The sequence below is a fragment of the Ursus arctos genome, unplaced genomic scaffold (genome assembly GCF_023065955.2).
Source record: "Ursus arctos isolate Adak ecotype North America unplaced genomic scaffold, UrsArc2.0 scaffold_1, whole genome shotgun sequence".
Taxonomy (NCBI): Eukaryota; Metazoa; Chordata; class Mammalia; order Carnivora; family Ursidae; genus Ursus; species Ursus arctos.
The window spans coordinates 105,158,423-105,182,202 of record NW_026622763.1 but is presented as its reverse complement, the minus strand read 5'-3'; the positions used below and the strand labels follow the sequence as shown (position 1 = coordinate 105,182,202).

The 23,780-nt window shown below is 56.7% G+C and overlaps 1 long non-coding RNA gene across 1 annotated transcript; it reads right to left on the bottom strand.

The window, feature by feature from the left end:
- Nucleotides 1-2,510: 2,510 nt before the first annotated feature.
- LOC130542442 (uncharacterized) lies at nt 2,511-16,524 on the bottom strand. The gene is made up of 2 exons (XR_008956995.1): nt 15,915-16,524; nt 2,511-7,787 (listed from the first exon to the last, which is right to left on the bottom strand). It is a non-coding gene; the product is annotated as an uncharacterized LOC130542442 (long non-coding RNA).
- Between the last annotated feature and the right edge of the window lie 7,256 nt (nt 16,525-23,780).

The following is a 23,780-nucleotide window of genomic DNA, read 5'->3' as shown; positions in this document are numbered from 1 at the left end:
TTGCGCACGGCGAGGAGGAACCATCTGGTGCTCTCGCTCTCCGCTCTCCGTGAGGGTTGGACGGGCCCTGCTGGGCCGTTTGTGCAGAGAGGCCCCAGTGCTCGGCTGGCTCACAGCCATGACCAGCCACTAATCGAAGCCAAGCCTGAACCTGTTTTTTCTGAGCAGAGTCGGGGTGCAGATTGTGGGAGCAGAAGGAACACTGGGGTCTTTGCTTCTAGCCCTTCAGACTGCAGGTGAGGACAGGGAGCTTGGGGCTAGAGCCTCAGACCCCTGAGCATGCTGGGCCAGGGCCCCTCGGACAGACCACGCTGCCTGGATTCTGAACTCAAAGAGTCAAGGAAAGAATCACTCCCTCTACCCAGAGACGCTGGCTTAGGAAAACACCTAAGATAGTGCTTTCATCACACAGCACGCCCCAGATTCCAGCGGAACAGCTTTCGGTCAGCTGAGTCACCAGAAAATGCACGATTGCTCAGCTAAGCTCAGGCCAGGGACCCGGGCACCTGGACTCTGGGGAAGGCAGGCACGACCGGCAGGGGCCATGGATGCAGCCAGCTCCACTGCGTGGTCAGAACAAGCCCTCATTTGGGCAGGTTTAGCAGAGCAGGCGTGGTTCCAGCCAAAGCACCCCAACTTCTGTGTGCGGCTGAGTGTTGTGGGTCGAATGTGCCCCCCAAAAGTTATGTCTACATGTTGGAATCAGAATGTGACCCGATTTGAAAAAAGGGGTCTTTGCAGCTTTCCTGGGGCCCATGTTCCTGCAGGCAGTGATTCCCTTCACCTCTTCCTCCCATGAAGGCCCCCTCAACTACACCCAGAAGTTCGGGGTTCAGCACCTCCCCACCCACTCCAGCCTGGGGGATGAGCAACATCCTGGCCAGCCCAAGCAGCTGTCGGTGGGGGGCTCCCGGGACACAGGACCTTCAGTGCTGAACCAGTAAGTAGCAAGGAAACCGGGACAAAGTGTTCCCCCTCCTCACAGCCTTCTTAGAGGGTCGAGGCCCCCAGAGTCAGAGAGGAGGTCTGCCCTGAAAGTCACCTGTCCTGGGTCACACCCTCTGACCCACATGACACAAACCCTCCCCACGGGTCACCAGCTGTCAACTCCCCAGACCCCACACCCCATAATAAGCATTGGTGGTATCAGGAGGACAGGGGTGGAAAAGGCAGCTGGTGTTTCCTCTGCACTCATCGGGAGGCTTCTGTCTTCTGGGGTCCCCCCAACACCATATCTTCTTACTGACATTGGCCTCTTGGCAGCCAGCAGCTGCTGATCAGTGCAGGGAAAGCCCTGGACACAGCTGGGGCTCCCAGTGCCTTTCCCACCATGTCCCCCAACCGTGGCATCGGGGATGGGACCAGCACCAGTTTTGCACAATCCTGCCTCCTTCATAGGGGAGGGGCAGACCCGCTCTGAGGGTGCAGAGCTGCAGACATGCAGATGTGGGGGGCGGGGGGCGGGAGCCACACCAGGAGGGATCGCAGGCAGGTCTGAACCATCCCTCCATCTGATCCCAGCACCGTAAGGCCATCCCCAGGGCAGCTTGCCTCCATTCCTGTCATATGACACCAGTTCCCCTCAACAAAAGAGCACACACTTGTTTTACCCTGTCCACACCCCTCAGGGTAAGGGTTTGCCTCCCCGGGCCCTCTGTGGAGACAAGATCTTCTCCCTTAGTCGCCCCTTAGCCTCCAGGTGTCTTCAGCAAGCACGGACCCTGGCACCCACTTTTCCCTTGGATTTGGGGCTGGAGGTCCCTGTCCTCCTGGAGAAACGCTGTTAGCCCATCCTAAGGTGCCTTTTGGGGTCTGAAAACAGGACCTCACATTAGTCTGGGGAAGCCCTTGCCCTGTGCCCCGTCCTCACTGAAACCCCCAGGCCACCACAAGGGACGAGGACTGAATAGGGACTCAAGGTGCATCCAGGTAAGTGCTCAGATCTACGGACAGGAAAACAGAGTGAAACCCGATGGGTGCAGTTCACGTCAAGTGGCCCAGTCACCCTACTTTCAAACACGCCACCCCACTGAAGAATAGCCTAGGATCCTCGGCATCTGTGGGTTCCAAGGTCTAGGTTTCAACCAGTCTACACAAGAAGGTATCTGCACCTTGCCAAAGCATCCGTCCGTCACTGGCAGTGGGAGCTGGGGGCCAAGGGCCTCGCTCGGCTGGCAACGGGCCTGACCTCAGGCGGCTGTGGCCCCAGCATGGCTTAGTCCCCTCCCAGCTCACGGGCGGTGACCCTAGGGGAGCAGGAGTGGCTCCTGAGGATGGTTTTGGGAAACACAGGGACAGGAGAAACCGCTTCTTGGCCTGACCTGTGATGTTTCTGCCAGGTTGATTCATTAGTCCAGTGTTCCCTTTTCTGAGAGATCAGATGGAACTGCAGGGAGACACTCCCCTCTGTGCCTTGGGGCACGTCCAGCACACGGGGGACATCACTCCTCGCAGGTGCAGAGCCCTGGCTCCACTATTACACCCATTTTGCAAATGAGAAAACTTGAGACTCAGATGTGAAATCACTTTATCAAGATTTATCACACAGTGGGGGCGGCTTCAAGCTGGGGTCCTGACTCCTATTCCGGAACTTAGTTAATCATTTAACAAATGTTCAGCATAGGCAGACATGAGCCAGGCCCAGCTTTCGGCGCGGGGGCACAACCATGAGCAAGACGAGCAGAAGCTCCCGCCCTTGGAGGTTCCCAACCCGGTCGGGAGGACAGGTGTTGACCGGACACGAGACAGCAGGTCGGACGGTGGTAACGAAGCATCAGGTGTAGGACATCCAGGAGGGCGCTGAGACGCCTTGTCTGCTACCCGAAGGTCTCAAACATTCCGTAAGCAAAGAGAAGTTAACGCTGACCCCAAAAAATCTTACGTAGAATTGCAAAAAGTAGAACTAATCTAAAGGGCTCTCCAGCTGAAATGGGAGAAGAATGGTCCTGTCAGTGCCCCCTCCCTGCCCTCTAGCTCATCCCTCACCCCTCTCTCTGAGGCCCATCTGGGGAACATCAGGATCTGTGGGTCCCAAAGGGAAATTCAGTCCAATGGCTGAGACTCTTCTCAGCTTGGATGCTTTGTACTACTCCACGGAGCCCCCCACACCAGCTGCCTGCTGAGAGCCCGGCCAGGCGGAACTGGGAGGCCGGGGGTGCCTGAGACCCGCCACTGTGCAGGCCAGCCTTCAGAAGCTGGCCAGATTCCCTAAGTGACACCACAGGGGCTGTCCCCCCTCCCACCACTCCACCCACTCCGAGGGGCTTCTGCATTAAGAAGCTGAGATCCTGGCACCCTGTTGGGGAAGGGGGCCACCTCCAGGGTGCTTTCCTGGAAACCGATGACCGTGACAAATGGCCCTCTGTCTAGAAGGCTCAGACCCCCATCGTGGTGAGCACCCAGGCCATGCTGCATTAGCAGGGTCCTGAGAAAGGGGGCCGCCCGGACTGCCTCCCCCCACCTCTATTCACACACCATCATCTTTCTGCCGTGGAGACAGAGCCAAACAAGGGGCAGCGAGGTAGGCGAGGCCGGTTTCTGAGCAGTGGGCAGCGGTTTCCCTCGGGGCTCACGGGAAGCCTTTGACTCTGCTTTCACTGGAGGCTGAGTTGCGGAGTGAAACACTGACCCACGGGGTTGGAGCTGGGGGAGGCACCCGAGAGCTCCCCCCATCTTCCCCACACGTGCCCAACACCAGGAAGAAGCCCACCCTCCCTGAGGGCTCACCCCACCCGCCTCTGTGTACTCGTGGGTTTTATAAACTTCCCTAAATCTTCAGGCTGGCTTCTCTCACCTGCTCTGCCCTCCCTTCTCCAAGTTGTATTATTACTGCCAGCTCCCTTCCCGGCTTGTGTGAAGCGCTCGCTTTAGAACCACTGATGGATTGGATTAAAAAGCTGGAAATTGTTAAAGGGAAATCAGCGTCAGGAAGCCCGGTCCCATTTGCGCCGGTTTCCAGCTCTGAGCAAATGGCGAGGCTGCCGTCCACAGCCCTAGAGTTAGGGAGGCAGAAAGCGAAGCGAGGTGTGCGTCTCTCTGCTGGCACAGTGGGCGCCCATGCCCCAGCCCCCAGCTGCCTGGATGGCCTTGTTTCCCCTGAGGGAATCAGGTGTCACCTCCTCTCTGTGACCCCACTCGCCCAGGCTCAGGGCCCTCATTTTGTCCCCAACTCTTCATGCCACACGCCCCCAATCCCAGGCGCTGGGACCTCCACGTGGCATGGCTCCAGGTCACCTTTCATGTCGTGGGGTGAATGGGTGGCACCTTTGTGTTTGCCTCCCCACGATGCCCCAACCCCTCCACCTGGGCCTCTTAAGCACAGGAATCCCATCTTCTTCACCCTGTACCCCAAAGCCTACCTGTGCTTGGCACATAGTGGGAGTTCAGCAGGGCTTGTCTTGGACCCCCGGCTCCCCACATTTCTATTGTGGAACTCCTCCTCACCTCTGCTATGAGCCGCCAGCCCCAGGCTGCCTCCCCTGGGGCATTGGGGGTCTCCCTGAGCACAAAGTGCTGTGGACCCCTTAGCTCTGCTCCTTACAAGCTCGGTCAGCCTCTGTGGAATATACACCGACATCCTGGGTGCATCTCAGGCTAGACTCCCAGTCGTGAACTCGGCGTCCACAAACCCACCACGCTCCCTCCTCACCCCCGAAACACAGGAGCTAATAACGCAAAGTCACCAAACGGAATAGGTCAAAAAACTGTTAAACTAGGAACCTTTCTGAGGCCGAAGCCATCCAGAGGAAGTTGAGGATAAAGCTGGAGAGCACATCCGAGGTTCCCGTTTCCTGCAGACAGTACTGCCTGGGTCAAGAAAGGCTCAACTTTGGAAACGAGGAGCCAACCGGCCCCCCGTTCCCTGCAACGTCTCCTCCTCCCTGAACATGCCCCGGATGGTTTCCAAGTCCTCAGCCTCCCATCCTCCTTCAGAACCTGCCCCCCAACCCGCACCAAGCAGACCAAGAGCAGGCTGCAGGGCAAAAGGTTGATTCCCAAACAAAGGTGAACACAGGGCAGGCTGGACACTGGGAACCGGAGCGGCCAGGCTGACCTGCTCAGATTTCCCACATCCAGAGGATGTGGAGTGACAGGCTTTCGAGGCTGGAAGCTCAACCCCATTTCATGCACATCCTCTACACTGTCCAAGATAAGTGGGTGAATGCCTCCTCTTGGATGCCTCCTTTGGCCGGGATCTCATCACCACTAATTCACATTAGGCACCAATGACCCGGGACATCTCTACACTGAGCTGGCCTCTGCGGCTACTCGTCTTGGAACCCTCATCTGGGAGCACAGAGAATGAGTTGAACCCACATCCGCACATACCGCCTCCAGGCAGCCCTCTCACTCCCTGACCAGCTCTGCCCGCCAGCTCGATGCACCTGGCCTTCCCCTCCCCTCTTCACATCCGGCCTGGGACCCAGGGCCACACTGCAAACGTGGTCTGAGTAGCGCACGGCTCCGGGGAGCCCACACCTTGACATGATGGGCTGTTTCCGTCTCGAGGCCCAGGACATTTGAGCAGCCTCCCCACTGTCCTGACTCGCTCTATATTTACAGCCCAATGCCCCTCGCGTCATTTTCAGAGGAACGGTTGTGCAGCCAGCTCTCTCAACTGTCCTTGCCCAGTTGGGCTTTTCTGTATTTAGTGTAAGACTTGGAAATAAGCACTGCTGTCTGTCTCTCCAGACACCTGAGTACCTTCTGATGAAGACGCACGTGCAGGCAAAGGGGAGAAGCTTCCCATACATGAAGGAAAGGCACGGCCAGTTCCACCTGTTCCTGGAAATGAGATGCTTATTGCATTGTGCAAGCTTTTGCACAGAGCCTCCTGGAAGACAATGCAACAAGGGAACATGGCAGGTTTCCACTGGCCGCTAAAAGGAGGCACTGTGGGCCCCAAGTCAAGACCAGCTTTTTCGGGGCAGGAATTCAGAGAGAAGTCTGTGTCACGTATTTGCTTACGTGAGCGCCATTAAGTAACATACTGGGGAAAACTGGTCACAGTGGGGTTCTTCGGGTTGGCGTTTCTCCTAATCAGACGAGGGGAGGAGAAGCCGTCTGGCGCTCGCCCTGGGACGCAGAGGCAGTCCCATCGAGACCACATTTCAGCACGTTCGGAGCACTGTGTGATCCAGCCCACTGGGTCCTTCTGGACCCAGAGATGCTTCCAGCAAACCAGATGTCCGCACAGCCCGTGTCATGAGCGTGAACACGAGTGGTCGCTGGAGTTGGCACCCGTGACACTGGCAGCAGGGTTGAGCAGACGGGGACAGGGCAGAGTCGGAGGGTGCCACATGCATGACTTGGACCAGAAGACGCAGGCTTGGCGCCCCGGAGCAGCCTCCCGCTGACCGGTGTCTCTGCGGCGGAGCACAAGGGCGGCCCCGCGGAGGGCGAGCCATCAGCGACAGAGAGGCGCCTCGAGAGGCCAGGAGGGCAGGCCCAGGCGCCCATCCCACACTCAGAACTGGCTGCCGCAGAGCGCACAAGGTCCGGGCAGGCTCTGCACCTCACCGGGCGGAGGTGTCAGGGCCTCAGAAGACCCCTCAGACCGTGTCAGAAAACCGTTTCGAGCCTAGATTATTGGCGCAACCATTTCCATCCATTCTTCCTGGCTTCCACCGCCTCGATCACGGTTTTCCTCTCTAGTTTATGTTTCTCATTTGTTTCTCCTAGTATTGTTTCCTACTTATTTTTAATGTTTTTAGTCCTAGTTTACAAATCAGGTAAGCAGGGTGAGGCGAGTCTCCACGCTCAGCCACCGGACAGCCTTCCATCCCCGTCCTCCCAGGATAAAGCCTCCAGCACCTCCAGCGGTGGATCCCCATGACATCGAACTGCCCTTCTAGACCCTCCATGACTCAGCTCCGTGAGAGCGCATGGGTCCTGCCAGGGCACGGTTGCTTCCCATCCCCGAGCCTCAGACACTTGGTTTCACCTGATCTCCGCCTGTGAACTCATGGACATCCATCAGTCCTCGTGACAGCCTCCAGCCAGCGTTGCTGCCAGCGACCCCAGTGGTCGATCGGCCCTCACACCGAACGGTACCTCCCATCCTCGTCCATGTGGTGGAGCCCCTGCTGGGCACCGACTGTGGCAATCTTACGTGGCTGCATGACAAGGCAGAAAGAGCATGCATTTTGGACTTAGATTCTCAAAGCAGCATGGCCTCTTCGGCCCCCTCCCCATGTGTTCCCAGGTAGCACCACTAGCCCTTCTGAACCCCACTCCCCGTTTGTGGTTGGGGGGTGCAGTCTGTTCCCACTCGCTGCAGAACGAGACCCACCCGTGAACGCCCTGCCATGAGTCCTCTCGGGCTAGATGCAAGAGGTGACACCTGTCATTATGATTAGAAATCTACAACAGGCTGCTTCCAGAGAAGTAGCACCCCCATCCCGGCCGAGTGTGCCCTCCTGGGGTGCCTGCTGATGCCCCAGGGGAAGGAGCTCGGCCAGAGGCCCAGGAAAATGCATGCCCCATCCCCGCCCTTCCTGACCAGCGATGGTCTCGGTCCTCGGGCCTGTTCTCGCCTGGCCTCTGAGCGCCGGCAGGGAGAGGGCGAGAGGCGCCAGGTCCCGGGAGGAGCTGTGAGGATACAGGGAAGCAAGAAGATCACAGAATCCAGCACCGAAGTCTAAAGGCCATAGAGCTATCAGAATTGAGATACGACTGGTCCGAAGAGAAGGGAAGGGCTTCAAGATAGGCGTTGGCCTCCGGGTCGGGTAGAAGAGAGGACAGGGTGGCCGGAGGTCAGGGTCGCGGAGCCAAGCATCATCACATCCCTGCAGGGCAAGCAGAGGCTTGTTTCACTCGGCCGGCCGGGGCAAACACCTTGGAGCCCCCTCTTCCTTCAGAGCTCTGGCTGCTCCCTTCTCTTCCTTTGGAAAAGGGGAGTGCTCCCACCGGCCTCACTGGGTCATCTCGCAGCCCGTCCTCAGCCGGTCCCACCACTTCCCTGACAAGACCCCGGCTGTGCCTTCCTCGGTGTCTTCCCCCCGCCCCGCCCCCCAGCTGGCCCCGATGTTACTGTCGCCACTCCATCCTCCTGCATGACTGCCCACTCTCTACCCCTTCCTCTGGACCCCCCCACGCCACCCCAGCCTCTTGAAGTTCTCCTCCTTGCTCCATTTCTCGGAGCTTACACCAGCCCCGCACCGGCCCCCTACCCCCCTACCCTCTGCTCCTCTCCCGTGTCCCTGAGATGATGGCAAAACTTGACACATGTCTCCGAAATCGCAGAGCTGCCCCCACGGTGCACGGCAGGACCCACGTCTAGCCCTCCCTCCCTGTGCTCGTCAGCGGCCACCGGCGGGGGTGGGGGGGTAGGTTCCGCCGAGGCTCCGTGGCTCGCAGAGGGCTGTCTTCCCTCTGCGTCTGTACTGATCTCCTCTTCTTACAAGGACTCCAATCAGGTTGGATCAGGATCCACTCCAGAGACCCCGTTGTGCCTTAGGGACCTTGTTAAGGTCAGCAAAGACAGTCACATTCAGGGGTACTGGGGGCTATGGCTTCAACATACAGACAAAGGGGGGACACAATGCAGCCCAGAACTTACCCTCTAAATAAGCACCTCAAAAGGCCGTCCTCTCCCTCATCCCCTCTGCTGAACGGTGATCCTCCCAGCACTGCCCGGCAGCTGGGGCACCATTCCCTGGGCCTCCCAGGCTCCAGGCTCCCCTTTCCCCAATTCACCAGTCAAGCTGCCCCTAGTCGGTCAGGCTGGCTCTCCGTTTAAATAGCTTTGCTACGACCCCGTTCCTTGCAGGAAGCAAACACTTACGGCTCGCCCCATCTGCCCCAGCTGTTTCTCCCCTCACCCTGCCCACCGGGTGCCTTAAATGGACACGTGAACCAACTTTGTGGCAGGGTCAGGGGCTGCCCTGGCCTTCCCGCTGGGCCCAAGGCTCCATCTGTCCCTTACTTCTTTACTGGAAAACCAAACCGCATCTCTTCCTTCAAGATCCCACCAAATGCCCCTCCACCTGAGGCCTCCTGCCCTGGCTGTGGCTAATGGTCAGTCCGTGCTCGGTGCGCCCAGGGCACTTTATGAAGATGCTATCTCCCGCGCGGAGCCGAGGGGGGCAGTTTGCAGGCTCCTCACCCAGCAGCTCAGCCGACAGGGGCCGGGCCCCTTTCATCTTTGTATTCACAGTGCCCGGCCCATGGCGCGGCGGACACCCCTAGGTGCTGGATCAACGAATGAATGATTGATTCAATGCACAAACCTACAGCCTGGTGTCTCCCCTACCGAAGAGTAAACAGAGTCTTACAGAGAGCTTATTTTGCACTAACTTGCAGGGGCTGAAAAATAAATAACTTGCTCAGAATTCTAAGAAATCCAATATCAAAGCCCTTAACAGGGGGCCGACGCGAGCATGTCACTGACGGGGCAGAGGAATTTTAAGGAGCCCTGGGTTTCCCAGCACCCGCTGGTCCATGTGAGCCCAAAGCCCCCCAGCCTTCTGCAGGGACAGCAAGGCCATTCATAGCGGCTGGCCTCAGCACCGGCTCCGGCTGGACCTTTCCCTCCGCGTGTATTTTGCAAGCAAACATAATGAAATGTGAAGGGTTCCAGCAGGTTCGGCGAATAAACAGTCTGCTGGACCGAGCGAGCAGGAGAGACCGCGCGGAACACAGCTGGCCCTGCGAGGCCCCGGGCCGGCCCTCCCGTCCGCGGCGAGTCTGGGGTTAGAGCTGGAATGCAGGGACAGTTCTGGGCCTGTCTCATAAGCAGGAAAGACTCCAAGAGAAGGAATGGTTTCTGAATAATAAGGAGTCTGCTTGTTGGCGGGGAATGTGTTCCTTGGTTTACAGAAACGAATGCTCAGGGCTAAGTCTCCCGTCTTCTCCTTCAGAAAGTGGGACAAAACCCAAAGCTGCCCACCTCGCAGCGTTCCCCTCTCCGCCTGCCAAATCCCCATCAGTATTCGCTCCACCGCCTTCACCTTTTCTCTGGGTTCAATGGAACCTTGCACAAAGCTCATACTCCACAGGCGGGCCCACGCCTCGGGAACAGAGCAGGTGGAGGGCTGGCCTCTGTCGGGGCCCCGTTCCCAATTCTGGCACAGGTCATGCCCAGCCCCCATCCCAGGTTCCCACGGGGATTTACAGAGCCTAGCATGGGGCGACGCTGGCCCAGGAGCACCAGCCCAGTGCCTGCTGTCCTAAGGAGGAATCTTTGCATTTATTCCTTCTTTCAACAAATTCTTGGGTACCTAGTTGGCACCAGACACTGTAGCCACAGTCTGAGGCACTGAGTGTCCCCCAGTGGAAAAGTCGGGCCAAACCCTGAGCTTTCTCCAGCCCAGACACCTCCTTCCCCTTCGACACCCACCCCGGCCCCGGACCACCGGTCAGGTGGGAGGGACGCCCTTTGCAGATGAAGAAGGGACCATGAGCCAAGGAACTCGGGCCTCTAGAAACCGGAAAGGCAAGGAAACATTTTCCCCTGAGCCTCCAGGAAGGGCCACTTGGCCAGCACCTTGATTTTAGCCTAATGAAACCGATCTCAGATGTGCGGCCTGCAGAACTGCAGGTGTGTATTGTTTTAACCACTAAGCTTGCTGTCATCTGTCACGGCAGCCATAGACCACTAATGCATGCCTCTTCCCTCGGGTGGGGCTTTCACTGTGCCACAGTGTGCAGGCCTGGGAGGGCCCCCTGGGCCCCCTGATATTTCTCCAGATTCGTGACATGCATCAGTTCACTACCTGGGCAAGTCTCTCGGAGCATGTCGAGTCAGGCCTGGTGCTGCTGCTGGGAGCCAAGTGGTCAAGAACAGCCCCAGGGCTTGTCCTTGTAGAGTTGCCTCCCTGCCATGAGGCTGCTTGCACACGTCCAGTGACAGGGAGCTCACTCCCATTTAGCGAAACCCATTTTATCCTAGGACCAATCTGGCTGTTAGAAAGTTCTTTCTAACTCCTTGGAAATCACTTCTTCCAATGATTTCTGAGGAAGCCAGCTGCCCAGGGATGAAGGCCACATTGCCAGGTCTTCGTTCCACACTCCACACATCTGTGAATGTGGCCACAACTGAATCACTCACCCCTGAATCCGTTCCTTCATCCAGAACCCAGCCTCTTACACACCTGCCATCATCAAACATATCCTTGTTCCTACGTAATATTGGTTTTTTGAGGCCAGGTCAGTTTTGCTTATGAAACTATCCTTTTAGGTATGATGTGGTATTTCTCCCGACTATGTCATCCAGCACGCCCATAGACCTCTCAGCTGTCTAATAGAAAAAGAGTTCTATTTTTGGTCAACGTAGAAACCTCAGTGATGTTTCTTTGCAAATGACATCTCCTGACCCCCAGGCCCACTGAGGGCCACTGGACGCACACTCCAAGGCCCCGCCATCGGCCTCCTACCACCGGCTCTTCTGCTGTGCTTTCAGGCAGCGCCGGCTTCTCCCAGAGCAAGAATTGGTTCACTCAGCCCCGAGCTCCACCACCTGGAGGCCCAGCTGCCGGCCCTCGCGTGCCCGCATTCCGTGAGCATTAGGGTACCAGGCAAACCCCCCCACCGGGATTCCACAGAGGACGCACGGAGGCAAAGAGCGTGCTCACCAGGACCTGGCCTCCCACAAAGACAGTGAGCATTCCGTATCGGTCTCGGGACACACACTGACCCCCGGCGCAGAACGGTCACCGGCAGTTACAGGCCAGCCGTTCATCAGACACGAAGGACAGTGTAACTAGGAAGCCCCGTATGGGAGGATGGAAAGGGAACAGTCAAAATATATCATTGGGGTGGCGATCCAGAAGGGGAGCCCCCCGAGATCCCTCCAGCCCCCCAGCGAAACACGTCTCTCCCCGCGGGTCTATGTGGCTTGTCGCTCACAAGTGGTTCACAGCACAGGAACCCAGAGATGAGCACAGCCTCCGTGTGCAAAGTCGGCGAAGTCCCGCGGGCCCGTCCGGACACCATCTTCCCAACGCCGGGAATAAGCGTTAACAACAACGTGTGGTTCATCCATGCAGATCCTCTCCTGGGCACGTACACACGGGACGCTACTGGGGACACATGCGTCTGTCTCGGCACGCGGACACTCACGGCTTCTGCCTTGTCCAGGGAGGCTCTTCGTCCAGTCCACGGTGCGGGCTGCGGTTCCCTTCGTGTCCGTCTGTGTACGCGGACTTCACCTTCACGGCAAGAGAGCGCTGGTCCGTGGAGACACCCCTCCGCTTGTCCCGTCACCCCTTTCATGACGAACAATGTGGCCGTTTCCAGGTATTTTCTGTTACTAACGACGCCTCCCTGAAGTCTTCATGAGCCAGCCAGCCCTGCCGTCGTGGGCTGAGGTTGGTGGCACTCCACCCAGGAGCCACGCCCTGGACACGTGGAGCTCCCCCCCCCCCGTGATGTGGCCCCGCAGTGGCCTGCCGGAATGCCCCCCCGCACGGCCTGCTGGTCCCCCACCAGACCTGTGTCCCCGCCTGCACACTGGGCCCCGGGGGGCCTCCGCTGAGCCTGTCAAGCATCTTCCCAGGCCGAGTCTGTGGCTCTCCGTGTTCAGAAAAGTCCCCGTCTCCTCACCCTGATTTTGCACCCAGCACCTGCCACGGTGCCTGGACTGCAGCAGGCGCTCGGTACCTATTTGCTGAACGGATACAAAAACAAATGAGGGGGCGCCTGGGTGGCACAGCGGTTAAGCGTCTGCCTTCGGCTCAGGGCGTGATCCCGGCATGATGGGATCGAGCCCCACATCAGGCTCCTCCGCTGGGAGCCTGCTTCTTCCTCTCCCACTCCCCCTGCTTGTGTTCCCTCTCTCGCTGGCTGTCTCTATCTCTGTCAAATAAATAAATAAAAATCTTTAAAAAAAAAAAAAAAACAAAAACAAATGAAACTTCACGCAAAACATGGCAGATGCAGGACTTCCTGCAGCCCACGCGCACCCCCAGTGGGACCCAGCTCAGCGCTGTGCACTTCCAAGGCTCCGCACATCTGCATTCCGGAGTCGCTATCGGCCGCCCCTCGATGCCACGGCCCTTGGACAACCATGTCTTCCATGTTCCGCCCCGTGGAAGCTCTTGGTGGCGCAGCAAGGAAAGTAAAGGTGCTTTCCGAGCGGCCATGTGCCAGATGCTGAGGCATGGTCTCCCTCAGTCTCGTTCAGGAATCACCAGGTCCGTCTGCACTGGGTTGGACAGTGTCCCTCAAAACTTCAGACCCACCCAGACCCTGGAGACGCGTCCTTGTTTACACATAGAGTCTTTGCGGTTATAATCCAGTTACGCTGAGGCCACGCTGGTAAGGGTGGGCTCTAAATCCAATAGGGTCAAACTGGGGTATGGACCGAATGATTGCGTCGTCCCCTAAAACTCAAATACCGAAACCCTCATCCGTGCAATGGTATGTAGACATGGGACCTTTGGGAGGTGATCAGGTCATGAGGCTGGAGCCCCCGGGAATGGGATCAGCTCCCCCATGAGAGGCGGCCAGCGAGCTAGGCCAGGATGGCCGGAAATAGATGTGTGACGTCTGTAAGCCCGCCGGTCTGTGGTCCTTAGTTCTAGCAGCCCAGACGAGGACCTCTGGTGTCCTCACAAGGAGCGAGGAGACACACAGACACCTGAGGAGGGGAGGGGAGGGCTGCCGTGCGACCAGGAAGGCTGGCACCCCCAAGCCGACAAGCTCCGAGGGTGGCCAGAAGCTCCCAGAAGCTGGAGGGAGCACGGCAGGCCTCTCCCCTGCAGGTTTCAGAGGCCGCGGGCCCCGCGACACCTTGATTCAGACATCTGGCCTCCAAACTGCTGGACAATGCATTTTCTTGTGCTCAGTGCCCAGCCCTCAGCGCACTGTCGTTGCAGCCCTTGGGGACCGACCTGCCGTCCTTCCTTCCTTCCTCCTTCCTCCCCTCCTGAGGTAATGAAGGCGGGCAGCCAGGCTACATGAATCCCCCGCTCGTGGGCCCGGCACTCCCATACCCTCGGAGCGGGGAGCAGACCCAGAGCAGCACACAGTCTGAGGGGCCCAGTGCAAAACCAACGCGCAGCTTCTCTTGTTCAAAGCGTTCCGTTTGCCTCCTCCGTCTGTCTCTACCACAGTGGGGTTTGTTGGCTATTCATGTCACCCTCGCTCGGGCACAGAGATGCGTGCCGGGTGACCACAGGCCTGCACAGGGGTCAGGCCCCGCTGCGCACCCGCCCAGGCCTCCGCGGGGGGTAGAGCACCGTGGAGGGGCCTGAGCAGGGTGGGTGGGAAATGGGGGCTCAGGGAGGTGCAGGGGTGCACGCTCCATCCTCCCATCGGATGTAGCTCACAAAACACAGATCCAAAGATGAAATCGGGTTTCCAGATGGCGAGCGCAGAAGTGCAGGCCCATCTCAGCGCACGTCCTGTGACGGGCTGGTCCCACCCCTGCTCCCACCAACCCAAGGCCACTCAGGAGAAGGGCAGGAACATCTCAGGAGCCTTTGCGGGCCGGCTTGGCAATTGAAAAGCCGTGTCTCCCATGTCCGCCAGGCCCTGGTGTAGCTGTTCCTTTTCCCAGATGAGCGCACTGAGGTTCACGGCAGCGAAGTTAAGGTGAGCCCTTCCCAGATGCTGGCATTGTCTTTCCTTAAATGCTCGGCTCCCTGGGACGGCCAAGCCACCAGCCAGCCCACACAGCGATGGAGAAGAAAGCGGCTTATTTCCGGAGAAGGTTTGGGGCCATTTACACCCAGAAAGATGCAACAAATCCCCAAGCCACTGCAGCATAAATTAAAAGACAGGGAAAGAATAAGGTGGAGAGGCCAATATTCTCACCAGAAAACCTAAGCGGAGAGAGAGGACCTCGGTGGCTGCACAGAGCTCGGCTCCGGGCTCTTCGGCAGCCGTGACAAAGAGAAGACATGATGATCCCACAGCTGTCATCTCTGAGAAATGCCCGTCTGCCAGGACAGAGAATGTTTCTCCTACAGCAGAGCCACGGAGAGAACATGCCACCTGCGTCTCCGAGGGACGGGCACAGAACAGCAGGATGGATTTCTAGAATTGAGGGATAGCAGTTTTGCAGAAACATGCAGAGGCTCCCAGTCTAGCCATTTCATAAAATCATGCTTCGTGCGAAGACGGAGGGCCCCACGTAGGGGTGGCCATGCAGCAGAGAAACAGTGACCCGGGGGGATCAGTTCACCAGGTCGGCACTGACACCCTCAGCCCTGAGACCTCGGGGGGCCTTTGGGAGGACTGGTGAGGCTGCCCTGCACGTTCTCTGTCAGTGGGGAGGAGACGGAGACGCAGGAGGGACCGTGCGTTCAGCGACAACCCCCGTGGACAGAAAGCACCCCTCCTTCCCCGCTGCTCCTGCATAGACACCCGCACATACCACCTCCAGACTCCAAAATCTATTTTCAGCACAACGAATGGTTCTAAAATAGTCCAGATAATATTTCCTTCTTTGAAAGGATGGTGGTTTTTGTTGCAGTTGAGAAAAGGGTATGTTGCTGACATAAGTGCTTTCTCGGCCAGGTAAAACGTGGTGGGGAGATGTTCATTTGGTGGCCTTGGCAAATGCCAACCTTGGAGAGACTCCTAGAGACAAAAACCAACCTGGCAGATGGTGTGAAGGACTCAGGTCCTGCAGTCAAGCGTGGAGAAGTAAAGGAGCAGCTGAGGTCAGGGTGGGAGAGCCAGGGGCCTCCCTCCAGGCTTGAAGCGCTCCGGGTGGACTGAGCAAGAGGCAGCGAGGCTGGGCAAGGGCTGCACCTGCAGCTAGACCATCGGCAGGGCTCCCCCCCGCCCGACACCACGGACCAGCAGGGCACCCACACGCACCCCCAGCCTCCCCATCTGTAGATCAGACCAGAACTGTTACAAGCCTGAGAATAAGCATCAAGTACCCACCCAGAGCTGGAAACACAACCTCTTGGCCACGCCTTCCCTCCCCACCCAGCTAGGGGCACCCACCGCCGCACACTCACCGGCACGCATCCCGTGAGGCACACAGAGCTCTGTATCCTTGTGAGAAGGCAGCAAGGCAACAAGAAGCTCTTGCAAGTACATCTCAGCCCAGAGTCTCCTGATTCCTGCACAGGACTCTCCGGGGTCCCTGCAAGGAGCTGGCGCCCTCCTCGGTCTTAGCAATCAGCTCAGAAAACCAACGGGGAGCCCTGACCGACTAGAAAACGCGACCGTGGCTCTTGCTGCTTTTCCTTGAATCTCACTGTTCCGTGAGTGCCAGCAGAGACCCTGGACAGGGCTCACCCTCCGCACAAGGGCTGGGCAGGTCCGCGTCCAAGCCAGCCACACGTGGACAAGCTGCCCAGGTTCCATGTCCTGTGGCCTTCCCATGAGGACCGCAGGGCCAAGAAGAGGCTGCCCCTTCGGAGAGCCAGAACAGAGGTCCCTCAGGCGAAACAAGCTGTTTCTTCAGGGGGAGGGAGAGTTGGAGGGGCAGGGCCCAGTTGATCAGAAGCACAGAGTACAGAGCAGCTGTGGGTCATGGGACCCTGGTTTTCTGATACAGGTGCAGGGAGCAGAGGCCAGAGTCCAGGAGGAGGCGAGCAGAAGGCAGCACTATGTCATGCTGAATAAGGCCTGCCAGAGGTCAAGGAGGAGCCCCAGGGCAAATGGCACTGAGGATTCAGGCAGCCCACGGACTTCCTGTGTGAGTCACGTGTGGACACAGCACTAAAGCTCCCTCAGGGCAAGGGGAGGCACAGAGGCAACAATTAAGGGTTTTTTTCAATCTGTGTGACTGATCCAAGAGCCTGGGAGCCTCTGGGTATCCGTCAAGAGATCTGGACGTTTCCAGGACCCACACAAACCTTAGCTGTAGACTTGCCCCGTGCCAAACTAGGTCCCTTGCAGAGAAGTGACAGGTGAGCGGCCCCTTAGCTTCCGTGCCCAAGGCCATTCATAGCAGAAACCTGTTGTGAACCCCAAACTGTCCTTCCGAAAGATAGAAAACCAGAACTTTAGTGAAGAAAGATCATTTGTGGCTTTCCTTTGAGTAAACTGGTCACCTCATCTCTACTGGACCTCCATTCCAGTCCATCCACCCAACATGCATGTCCTGAGAACCCCATGCCACATGCAGGTGCTGGGGCCGGTGGACACTTGAACGAGGTTCAAGCCTGCCCTCGGGGAGCGTGCAGTCTAACACAGAAGGAGACCACAGCAGGTGGCCCTCACGGTCAGACCCTCTATTAAGTAGCAGTGATTTCAACCCCATGTGGTTCTAAGACCAGACTTTAGCATGACCAGCAGGCAACGGCCAAGCTGTCTGGTCCCCAGTTCCCGCCCCCACATGACCCAATGGGTGACCCCCCAGTTTCAGGCTTCCTTAGTGCTGGACCCCTGGAACCAAGGCAGCTGACAAGTTTCACCTCCAGGGCCAACCCCAGCTGATTGGCAGAGCGTCTGTGAACCCTGTGTTAGCAGGATTTCAAGCCAAGCCCGCAGGACTGTGTGCGGGAGAGAACCGGGGTCGGTAAGCCATGCCGGCCACCGCCACCAAAGGTGTTAGCAATGCCGCACGTTCATTCCCCACCTACAGGTCTTTCAGCTGGCTTCGCTTCCCCAGCTCCACCCAAGCCAATGACCCAACTCCTAAAAAGAGCTCCTCTAACTCGAGACCACAGTGACCTTGAGAGCAGGGCAGCCTCCACCCCTCCCGACTCGCCACTGGGTCTGAGCTCGCAAGAGGAGGCCGGTCTGGCCCCAGGGTACAGCTCGCCTGAGACTGTTAGCAAAATACATTTGGACATAATTAGTTCGCTCAAGCCGTCCACCACCAAGAAACGGGCTAGAAGGTTTGCGCTGATGCATAATTATTACTGACATTGAAGGTAATTAGTATATAATGTTGAGCAGTTGAAATGGAACTCCGCTGAGCTTACATCACAAGACGAAGCATCGGGAAGGATTACTTTCAAAGGGCTAGTAGGTATCGCCGAACTTCCATGGGCTCCCACCTGCATCTGAACCAAGTCCAGCACCAAAGGCTCGCTATCAATTTGACGTTGCTTTAATAAAGCCTTTGTGGGACCACGGCACCAGCAGATTGCTTTATTGAGAAACCCCAAGGCTGAATCCAGGACTGAGAACACCTGCATTACGGGGTACACGTTCCACTGGCCGGTTTCCCCCACTGTGAGGCTCTCTGGTTGCAGGAGCTTTTCTCACAGTGATCTGAAGAAAGCCCCTGGACCTTGTCTTCTGAATTCTGCCCCTTTAAGACCAGAGGTGGTCCACGCCTTCCACTCGTGTACCTTTCAGGTGTGTTCTGTGTCAGAACAGGACATCTGGCCCTGGGCCCTAACTTCCCGAGCAAATGTGTATGCTGTAGGGCTCACTCCCAAGTTCCTGAACAGCCTGGATGTGCGTTCTGAAGAGTGGAAGCCGCCAACCTGTGTTCTCATGCGTCATCAGCTAATACACGCGGGGCCACCACAGGGGGAGCTGGCTCCGCTCTTGCGTGACGTCAAATGTATCCATACACAAGGCACGTGGAGGAGGGCCCCGCGTAAGTGCCCTCTAAGTCCTCACCTTCACCAGCCAGGCACAAACCATTCTTTATGATTCATCCCAAGTCACATCAAAAAGAAAACCCGTCCCACTCTACCCTGAAGAAAAGAAGGTCTTGGAATTAAGCAGACCCATGCTCCGATGCTAACAGCATCTCCCCAGGCATGCTGGCGGGAGAGATCAGAGGCATGCCATCTTGCAGAGTGGCCGAGAGCCTGAGGGACAACTAATGACAAGCCCTTGTCACACCTCGGGAACCCCGTGAGTTAGGGATGTCGTCCACGGGGACCTGGTGGCACAAAGGAGCAGCACCTTCTCCCGAATCTTCATGCCTAGAGCATGATTTTTCCCACCTGCCTTCGGGGCACAGCTTTGGTTTAGTGGTATCTCATTCAGAAGCTATCATCTAAAACCTTCATTTTATTTTGAAAATCAGCTTTACACAAACAGATGGGGAGCCGTGATGGCTTTGCTTTTCATTGTTTTTCTCATTTTTCCATTCCTTTTTTTTTTTAAGATTTTGTATATTTATTTGAGAGGGAGAAGCAGACTCCCTGCTGAGCAGGGAGCCCAACATGGGACTTGATCCCAGGACCCTGAGATCATGACCTGAGCCAAAGGCAGACATTTAACCAACTGAGCCACCCAGGCGCCCCTTCCATTTCTTTCTACAACAAATCCAAAGTAAGTCACAAATATAGACAATAACTTGATTTTTTTTAATACCAAACAAAAGTGAGAAAGGAAAGAAGTCAGGTGAGCCAAGAAGGTGGCTGGGATTAATTATAACTTGACTCTGAGTCTTGCATTTGTAGACGGCAGTTGGAGCCCATGGGCTTCATTCCCCTCCACCCTTAAGCATTCCCACGGAATTTTCTTTGAAAATAGGAGAGAAATTCAGTAGCTGAACTGGAAAATAATTTTGGTGTTGCCATGGGTAATAAATAACAAGGATTTCCCATAGGTATGTCACTGATGGGACAAGGACCCCACTTGCCATTGGGGACGTGACAAAGCCACACGGTAAAAGAGCATGGGTAAGAAGACATTACTGCAAATATCTTTGGGAAATGTGATCTGTCGTGGTCTATTAACTATTTTACCATCACCTGTGGTATTATCAGTTAAGGAACTAGTTCAAATAAGTGGTATGGAAATAATTGTTATTTATCTGTGTTTCAAAATAAAATTAATGCGGAGTTGCTGGGTGATTTTTCATGAAGGCGTAGAAACAGATCGGTGTCTCTCATCTATGGAACATAAGAACTAGGAAGATCGGTAGGAGAAGAAAGGGATAAAGAAAGGGGGGGGTAATCAGAAGGGGGAATAAAGCATGAGAGACTATGGACTCTGAGAAACAAACTGAGGGCTTCAGAGGGGAGGGGGGTGGGGGAATGGGATAGACCGGTGATGGGTAGTAAGGAGGGCACGTATTGCACGGTGCACTGGGTGTTATGCGCAACTAATGAATCATCGAACTTTACATAATATAATAAAAAATATTATTATAAGGAAAAAAAAAAAAGAAACAGATCAGTGAAGAGTAACCTGCACAGTAGCTTGCCTGGGTCTTAGCCTCGTCCTGTGGTCCTTGCACCACGTTCTGTGGCAGTCCCTGGCGTTCGCCGCGGAGAGGGGGAGGGGGAGCCTCCTTCTCCTGACTCGCACCTTCACCAGAACAGCTGTGATTTTTCTATTTTTCTCTGTATTTCATTTCACCTGAACAAAGGTCATGTATCTCAAAAATGTTTCAACCCCATCCAGCTAATCCCATCTGCCTTGTTTATAGGTAAGGAAATGGAGGCTGGACTCCGTGGGACCTGCTTAAAGCCCCAGAGCTGCCTGAACACCGAGCAGATCCCGGGGCCCAACTCTGTACCCCTCCCCGGGCGCCCCTGCTGAGACACCGGGCGGCCGCCACACGCCTGCGCTTCTGTACCGGCCCCCAGTCCCACCGCGCTCCGTGGGGCCTTCGTCATACTTCTAGGTCATCGGGTGCTTTTGTTCTTCGCAAGATATGAGCTTGAATTACATTGAATCATAACAGCAGAATCACACAGTGCAGGCAGACCTGGCATTTTTCTCATAGGACTTGACGGAAAAAGGAGCTGTTAGATCATTTTAGATTGTTTCAGAAAACTACATGCAAAACAAACAAGGCTGAGGATAAGCACGGCTCTTGGGTTCTGTTGGACCCTCAGAGGCCTTTCATCTCTGCCACACTGGCAAATAATGTCAAGACCCAAAAATGTCAGCGACATCTCTTACTGGAGACTCTGATTTTGTTTTGAAGAGTCAAAATCTGGTTGTTATCTCCCGTTTAGCTTGCAGAAATGTCCGGACACGCGCCCCGTGAGACCCAGCCAGCCCGACTCACATCCAGGACAGGCTCGCGATCCTGGTACTTCAGATCTCTCATCTGGAATTCATTATGCGGTAATATTATCAAGCTCCTAGTCAAGTGGAAAAAAGAACTGTATTCATTGGAAATGTGAAGGTATTTGAATGTCAGCAACCAGGCCCTACCTCGAGGGACAAGGTTTTCTTGAAAGAAGTGTTGCTACAGCAACAAGTCTGTTTTCCTGGTGATTTCACCATTTCCATGTTGCTGTCACCAAACCTCACTGTCAAAACTGATGTGGGATAGGTTACCAAGCTTCGTGTGGGTGGGGCACCGTCCCCCACTGTGAGCCAGCCTCCGGGACCCCAGCCCCGAGGCATGGGCAGGGCACCTCTCGGCAGGTCGGACAGGTGGATGGACGTGGCTGAGGTCACCCAGGTGAGACGTGGCAGAGTTGGTTCTCGAACACTGCTCCTCGGTCTCCTGGCTCAATGCACCACTCTGGGTACCCCCTCCACAATTTCCAAGCCCCAAATGCCTCTGCTGTACGCTGAACTGGGTTCCCCAGAATTCGCACATTGCAAACCTAACTCCCGATGGCACTGTGTTTGGAGGCAATGCTTCTAGGGAGGTCATGAAAGTTAAATGAGGTCACAAGTGGGGCCTGAAGCAGACAGGGCTGTGGCCGTACAAGCGGAGGGTAAGGTGCAAGAGAGAATCGCTCTCTCCCTCCTCCCACCCCATGTGCACAAAGGAAGGGCCATGTGCGGACACAGAGAAAGTGGCCGTGCACAAGCCGGGCAGTGGGCTTTCACCAGAGAGCATGTTTGCCAGCACCTTGATCTTAGACTCCTGGCTTCCAGAACTGTGAGGAAAAAACTACTGTTTGAGCTCCCTTGTCTGAGGGCTTTGCTTTGACAGCCCAGGCTGACTAGGAGGTGAAGGCCTTAGAGGGCCGAGGGAAGGAGTCCAGGAAGGAGGGCAGGGGTCCTTTCTGAAGGAGAGCAGACAGGAGTGGAGATGTGAGGGCCATAGGAAGGGATGGGGCCGTGTGGTCACTGCTCTGTGCAGGTGCCTGCCTTGAGGCCTGAGAGCAGGGCCATGTGTAAAGCCATGGCACTTCCCGTCTGGGTGGAGTCCACTGAACAACAGCCCAGCCAGGCTGCAAGGCAATGGGCCCCACTCCTGACCGAGGGAAGGGTGAGCTGGAGATCTGGGGGTTACTTAGCAATGCCGTGGGAACCTGGCCAGCCCTGCTAGGTCAGAGGCAATCTCAGAAAGGACCCAGGGTCAAGGGCAGAACTGGTGCCCTAACAGCCTCCCTGGACAGTCAGGCCCCAAAAGGTGCCTTTGGGATCCGAGCTGTTGTCCCTGGTCTTCCGGCCTGTGCCGGGAGAAACATCTCAACTCCTCCGGCTGGGGGGCGGGGGGGGGGGGGGGGGCAGGTGGAAGAAAAGAAGGTTGGTGTGGGCAAGCAGCTTTGTTTGAGTTCCTGAGAAGACACCAGGAAGTGTCCAGAGAGTGGGTAGGAACACGGATCTGGGTCTCAGACGGCAAGTGGGGACTGGACACGCAGAGCAAGGAGTCCACTGACTCCCAGAAGGGATTCGGAACCCACATATGCTAAGATCACCATGTCGTAGGTGACTGGGACCTGCACCCCGACCTGTTCGGGAGGCCCTCGCCTGCGTATCTCAGAACGCGGCCACATCTGGGGATCGGGCCCTTAAGGAGGCACGAAACTTAAAACGAAGCCGTCAGAGAAGGCTGTGCTCCAGTCTGGCTGGCGTCCTCACAGAAGAGCTGTAGACACACCGAGGGACAGCAGGGACACTCACGCGCAGAGGAAACAGCGGGTGCGGACTCTGAGAGAAGACAGACATCCGCACGCCGTGGAGAATGCTCTCCGCAGAAACCGACCCCCGCAGCACCCCGATCTCAGACCTCCCGCCTCCAGAACCAGGAGGAAGTTTCTGTCATTCAAGCCCGGGCTGTGGCACTTTGTGACTGAGGCCCGGGCCCAGTGACATGTCATCCAAGGACAAGCAAGGGGTTCTGCAGGAAAACAACGTGAGGGAGTTGGAGAAAACCAGCAACGGACGGGGACCCCTGTGAAGAGCCCCAGGAGCAGCAGGCAAGCTCCGTGCGCACCTCCTGGAGCAGATGCTCCCCGGGGAGGCCGCCCGCCCGCCGAGAGCCAAGGCCGCTTCTGTGAGCAGGAGGGACAAAGCGGGGGCTGGACCGAATGCGGTCAGGGGCAGGCCCGGCCGCGGACACAGCAGGAGGAGACACTCTTCGAGAGGCTTGGGTGAAGGGCAGACGGGACGGGGCAGCAGCCTCAGGCCGCCAGGCGTCCAGGGAAGATTCTACAAGTCCGTTTTCTTTTGTTCCCGGTAAAGAGCACGTACACTGTGTGGGAAACGCAAGGCTGCTTTTGGGCAAGAAAGGGGCGTGGGGCATGGCTGGGACACGACGCATCCTACACGATCCAGCAGGAAGCACCCGGCACACTCAGCGGCGCTGTGGACAGAATTGAGCCCTGGGAGCACGGCGGGCAGCGTCGAAGAACGGAGAGGGATGCTGAGACACCCACGGACAAAGTCAGTAAGCACTCAGGCCCAGACGGAAGAGAGCAAGAAACAGGGATGGCCACGTCAGGCAAGAACGGGAACCGTGGAAGGGAAGGGGTCCTGGGTTAGAGGCTCAGTCAGTTAAGCCACCAACTCTTGCTGTCGGCTCAGGGCATGATCGCAGCGTCCTGAAATCGAGCCCCATGTCGGGCTCCACGCTCAGCACGGAGTCTACTTGGGGCACGCTCTCTCTCTCCCTCTGCCCCCCGCCCCGCTGTCTCTTTCTCTCAAATAAATGAATAAATCTTAAAAAAAAAAAAAAAAAAGTCGTGCATTAGAGGACTTGGTGTTTTTCTCAGGACTACAGCATCGACGCAGGGAGGGACGGAAGGAAAGCCTTAACGTCT